Consider the following 6,000-nt stretch of genomic DNA (forward strand, 5'->3'; position numbering starts at 1 on the left):
TAGCTTGCTTTGTATATATTTGTTTGCATGTTGTCTCTCTTATTAGATTGTAAACTCCTTGAGGGAAGGAGGAGCTTGCCTTTCTTTGTATTCCCAATGCTTAGCACAGTGCCTGGCGCATAAGAGGCATTTAATAAATGTTTACTGATTGATTGATTGTGCTTAACTTTAAATCTGTAGTCAGAAATTGAGCAAAATGGTACTGCAGAGTTCCTACATGCAACAAACATTTATTGAGCATTTTCTTTGTAAACTGTCCTAGGTGCTGAAGGTTATACCAAAGGGATATAAAACTGATTCAACCCTCTAGGAGTTTATAATTTAGTGGAGGTGGCAATTCATGCTCACACAAGAGTTAAATGTCTTTTAAAATCATTATAGAAATAAATACCAAAATGAGTGGTGAAAAATACATTGACTTGGTAGCCAGAAAAACTTGGTTTTTCTCAGGGCCTCAGTTTCCTCTTCTTCCAAATGAATCTGGTAGGCTAGATAACCTCCCAGATTGTTTCAGTTCTAAGACACTGTGCTAAAGATGAGAAATGTCACACAAATTCAGAGAAAAGGAGTTCAACACAGGGTGGGGTCACCTGGCCTGTGGTATATTATAGCAAACTGATAAACATTGTATCAGTGGATGTGGATTATTGAGAGGTTTTGTAATGACTCTGATGAACTATTTATTTTTTTCCATAGTTTGTCTCTTGCTGTGTGGAGATAGGACCAAAATTCTTCAGTTTTAATGAAGGAAAGGATAGCTATATTGGGATCATAAAACTTGAATGTATAGTATTTTGAAAACTGTTAATGAAAACAGCTATAAACATCCTTTGAGACATCTTATAGTATGACAGAGGAAATTTATAATCTATAGGTACTGAATTTCTGACCATATTGAAACCTTATTAGCACCCTCCACTTAAATAGTTTTGATAATATGGTGGCTCTCAAAACCCACACCCATAAAGTACAAGCTCTGGCTACAAAGCTGAAAGGGGCTTTTGAATATGAGTCCAGTGATGGACTGATGGTTGTTTTCCAATGACCAACCAACCTAAGGTTAGAGGGAATTACCGGATTGACTACTGGGTGATGACTTTTTTTTTTAAAGTAGTATCAACTCAGAAAGACCATAGCATATAGAAGAGTTACAGTTTGTATGGGTGCATGGAGGGATGACCCCTACCAAGAGAATCACAGATCCTTAAAATGTTGAAATGAAGCATAGCCTATTTATAATACTTTGTAGTACCTAATCCTCTTTTTTTTTTCTGCCAGCAAAATAACAGATCCTTGAAATACTGAAATATACCAGTAGAATGAAAAAAAATTCATTTAAATTAAATGAAGACTCTCTTCTTCCCATCAAGTACACTTTTTACTAAGTAATATAATCTCAAAGGTACTCTAGTCATTTTAGTATTTAAGGAAGTAGTCAAAGATAAACAGGCTCATAGATTTTAAACTGAAAGGATCCTTAGAGGACATCTTGTCAAACCCATATGGTTAGTTCTACTCATATTTTTCTTGTCCTTACGCAGTGTTCAGACTAGTCTTGGTAATTGTGAGTTTATGATTGTCAAGTATGCCTAGTACAATAACCTTGTTACTAAAAGTTGAATCATTGATGGAGTCCAATATTAATTTTGGTGTTAGTTACAGCTTTTCCCATTATGTATCAGTGCATTTTCTTTTTTAGATATCTGAATGTTTAAGAATCTCATGGGCCAGATTGCTTAGTTTTTATCAACTATTGTACCTTGTCAATGAAAATTGCTTCATATATTCACTATACCATACCTATATTTGCCACACTTAAAGATTTTTAATAATGTTTAAATGTTTTGCTTATATTCAAGTACCGGGTTACTCTTATTCTAACTGCAAAAGAGAAATGCCATGTCACATGCTAAATCCTATTTGATTTTGATGGGGGAAAATATTTTATTTTAACTTATGGTGAGGATAAAGTTTACAAAAAATTCATTTATAGGCTATGCTTCTTTAGACTGTATCTATATTGGTAAAATTGTTAATATATGTACCATATCTCTACTTGCTTGTCTGCAAGAACCTTAAACAAGGTAAAAACAAAATAAAGCCTGTAGTTTTATTATTAAATTAATTCTTATAATAAAAAAAAAACCTCTTCAATTTTTCTAAGACAAATGATTGTACCCTTTCTTTTTCTTTGAGGATCTGGGAATGATCACCAAACATTTCAATAAAAAAAATTAGTAAAGAGAAAAAAAGACTATCAAAGCATTTATATCTCAACAAAAGCTATGAGAAAAATAAAACAAAACATAGGAATAAACTTCAGTTTTGGAAAACAATTCTTATGATTATAGTAGGAGTAGGAGCAAAAGAAATAATGGGACCAGTAACTGTGAACATACCATAAGTTGAAATTTATGCATTCTAATTTAATAGCTACTATTTGCAGAGAATATGCCCCTAGAATAAGAAGAGAACATCCATCTCTAGTGTCAAGAACATAGAAAGTGCAGTTGGTATGTTGAAAAGAAAAAATATACCATATGCACATATGGCCTACATTATCTCCATTTTCCATTCGTTGCCATTGCATAAATTGTTTTGGCAAGTAATCCTAGAATAGGTGTACCTGCAGTAAAATGATGAGAGATCCATATGTAGAGCAAGGTATTTTCAGTACTTCCCTAAGGGAATCACACTTACTGATAATTCTGAAAAGATTAAAAAAAATTCATAGCCCAGTGTCACAAAGACAATAATGAATAATGCATTAGGAAAAAAATGTTTCCTATGTGCATTTAAATACTTATTCCTTTTCTATTTGTTTGTGCTCCTCAGAGAAGAAGCACTGTGTTGGCATTTTGGACCTAGTAGGCACATTCATTTGATTTAATTCGACAGATATTAAGCACCTACTATGAATCATACACTACCTGAGTACATGAAAGAACTTACCTACACAGCAAGTTTTATCATTAGAGAGGGACCCAGAAGAATGTGTATAAAATAATAACAGTGGTACATCATTCCCATATTGGAAAAAAGTGATACCTGAAGTTTTGCTTTGCTCTGCCTGAAAGTCCTAAAACAACCAAAAATGCCCTAAAAAGGAATTTTCTCCCTCATTTCCTTACCTCTGTTTAAGTAACTGACATTTGAACTACAGGAAATTAACATAGCTCTCCATGTACTTCATATTTAGAATAAAGCACCTAATCTTATAGACAAGTATCAATTATAAATTTTATTCTATCAATATTCTTTGTTAGAAATTGTAGTAATTCATAAAATATTTATTGAAATGCCTATCATGCTCAAGATCCTATGCCAGGCCCCAAGAATACAAAGACAAAAATAAAATGGTCTCTGTCCTCAAAGAACTTAATTTCTTCTCTGAAGTTAACATGCACATAGATAAGTAAATACCAAGTTAAAAAAAAAAGTTTCAATAGGGAAAGAGAAGAAACATCTAGGAGGAGGTAGGAAGCTGATGGCCTATGGAATTTCCTGTTTCAAAAGATATGCTTAGAGTCTGTGTGGTATAATGGTCAGAGAGATGGCTTCAGCCTGGAAGCCTAGTAACCTGGAGCTTGGAAGATCTGGATTTCAGTTCTACCTTTTACATACTGGCTATGTGACCCTCAGTAAGCTACATAAACTTTCAGTGCTCTTGGCAACTCTCTAAGACCCTAAGTTGCAGAGGAGATGCCATCCAGAATTCTTAGGAGTTTCCTCACTAAGGAATTACTGTACCAGTAAAATTATAGGCCCATCCCTATTCCTATTAGAGAGTCTTAGTACTGGAAGTGATCAGTTCTTCCAACCACCTTTATTTTACATATGAAGAGAAGAAGTGAAGTGATTTGTTTAGGGTCACAAAACCTAGTTAGTGGCAGAGCCAGCCAGAACTCAAATCCAAGGCTAACTCCATATCCATTGCTTTCTACTACACCATGCTATGAACATTGATGTGTTTTGCAATTATTTTCTATAGTACTGTCCAATTCCTTGGAATGATTTGTTAGGAAATGCCTTAAAAGAAGTATGGTATAGGGCAGCTGGGTGGTGCAGTGGATAGAGCACTGGACCTGAAATCGGGAGGACCCTAGTTCAAATCTGGCCTCAGATACATAACGCTTTCTAGCTGTGTGACCCTGGGCAAGTCACTTAACCCATTGCCTAGCTAAAAAAAAAAAGGAAAAAAAGAAGTATGGTGTAGTTAAACCATTGAGTTCTGAGACAGAAAGACCTGGATTTAAGTTCCACATCTAACATATACTGATTGTTTGACCTGTGGCAAGTCTCTTACTTTCTCAACATCCAAGGCAACTTTTTAAGATTGTGAATTGTAGATCTGTAGTGGTAGAGGAAGCTTCCTCATGGATATCTCCCTACATAGAATAAAATCACAGGTTAAGATTAAAAAAAAGAAGACAGTACAAATGACTAATTATATTTACTCAAAAGTTAGGGAAAAATTAGCCATGATTATATAGGATGAAATTTTAGTACTTACCTATAATTAATATATTTCTACAGTGATATCTGTAGGCAATGTGAAAGGGACATAATTATCCAAATAATTTATGCAAGGAATTAAAGTACAGGTTCTTAGCCTTTTTGTGTCATGGACTCCTATGGCAATGTAGTAAAACCTGTGGACCACTTCTCAGAATGATGTTTTTTTGTCTACATTCATAACTGAAGATAATTCAAATTCTCATTTAGAAGTTAGTGAAAATAAAGATGTATTTTCCCCTACCCCAGTTCATGGACCCCTTGAAATCTATCCATGGATCCCAGTAAGTCTTCTGAAAATTATCAAACTCGGCAGTTGCTATGTACTTTTGGTAGTTCATGTGGGGACAAATGATACCTCCAGGAGGAACCTAGAAAGTGTTGCTAAAGATTAGGAAAGCAAATATTCAAAAGACTGATTACATCATATTGCCTTACAGACACATTACAATTTTTTTTCTTGGCCCCAGAGGGCAGCAATAGGAGGAAGGGGAAGAGTTGTAAAGAGGCAAATTTGGACTGATATATTGAAAAAATGTCCTCACAATTAGAACTGCCCAAAAATTGAATGAGAATTGAAAGCTAGTGGGTTTCTTGTCATTGGGAGCCCTAAATCAGCCTTGATATTTTCTTCAGAAATGTTTGAAAGTCCTCTATTTCATTAAAGATCCGTTTCCTACTTGAGGATTACACTTAATTTCACAGGGTAAGTTTTTTCATTGTAAGCCCAAGTCTTTTGTCCTTTGGAATATCATATTCCATACTATCTGTTCTTTATGGTGGTAGCTGCTAAATTTTGTGTGATCCTTACTGGTTACTTGGTATTTAAATTCTTTTAAAAAAGTTTTTGGCTGTTTGTGGGAAGCTCTGAATTTCACTATGATATTCATGGGAGTTTTCATTGTAGGGTTGTTTTTTAAGAGGTGGCTGGTGGATATTTTTCTATTTTCATTTTTCCCTTGGTTCTAATATTTCTGGGCAGATTTATTTCTGATTTCTTGAAATATGACATCTAGTTGCCTTTTTTTTGGTCATGGCTTTCAGGTAGGCCAATGATTCTTAAATTCTCTCACCATCTTCTTTCCAGGTCAATTCTTTTCCATATGAGACACCTTATATTTTCTTCTATTTTCAGCTTTTGCCTTTAATTTTAATATATTTTCTTGTCATATAATTAGGCTCATTTTGGTTCATTTGGTTCACTCATTCTAATTTTCAAGGAGTTTGTTAACTTGGGTAAGGCTGGTATCTCTTATGCTAAGGTGCCAATTCCCCTTCCAGTTGTTTCTTCCATAGCTCTCATTTCCTTTCCATTTCTTTCCTTATTGTTCATTTAATCTATAATATCATTTGAAACTTAAAAAAATTTTAAATCATGTATTCTAGGAATTCTGATTGATCTTGTGAGCAAGCTGTGTTTTCCTTTGAGGCTTTGATTATATTTTAGAGTTGTTCTCTTCTGGATTAGTGTCTGAGTCTCTCTGG

The sequence above is a fragment of the Phascolarctos cinereus genome, unplaced genomic scaffold (genome assembly GCF_003287225.1).
Source record: "Phascolarctos cinereus isolate Bilbo 61053 unplaced genomic scaffold, phaCin_HiC Scaffold_9;HRSCAF=440, whole genome shotgun sequence".
Taxonomy (NCBI): Eukaryota; Metazoa; Chordata; class Mammalia; order Diprotodontia; family Phascolarctidae; genus Phascolarctos; species Phascolarctos cinereus.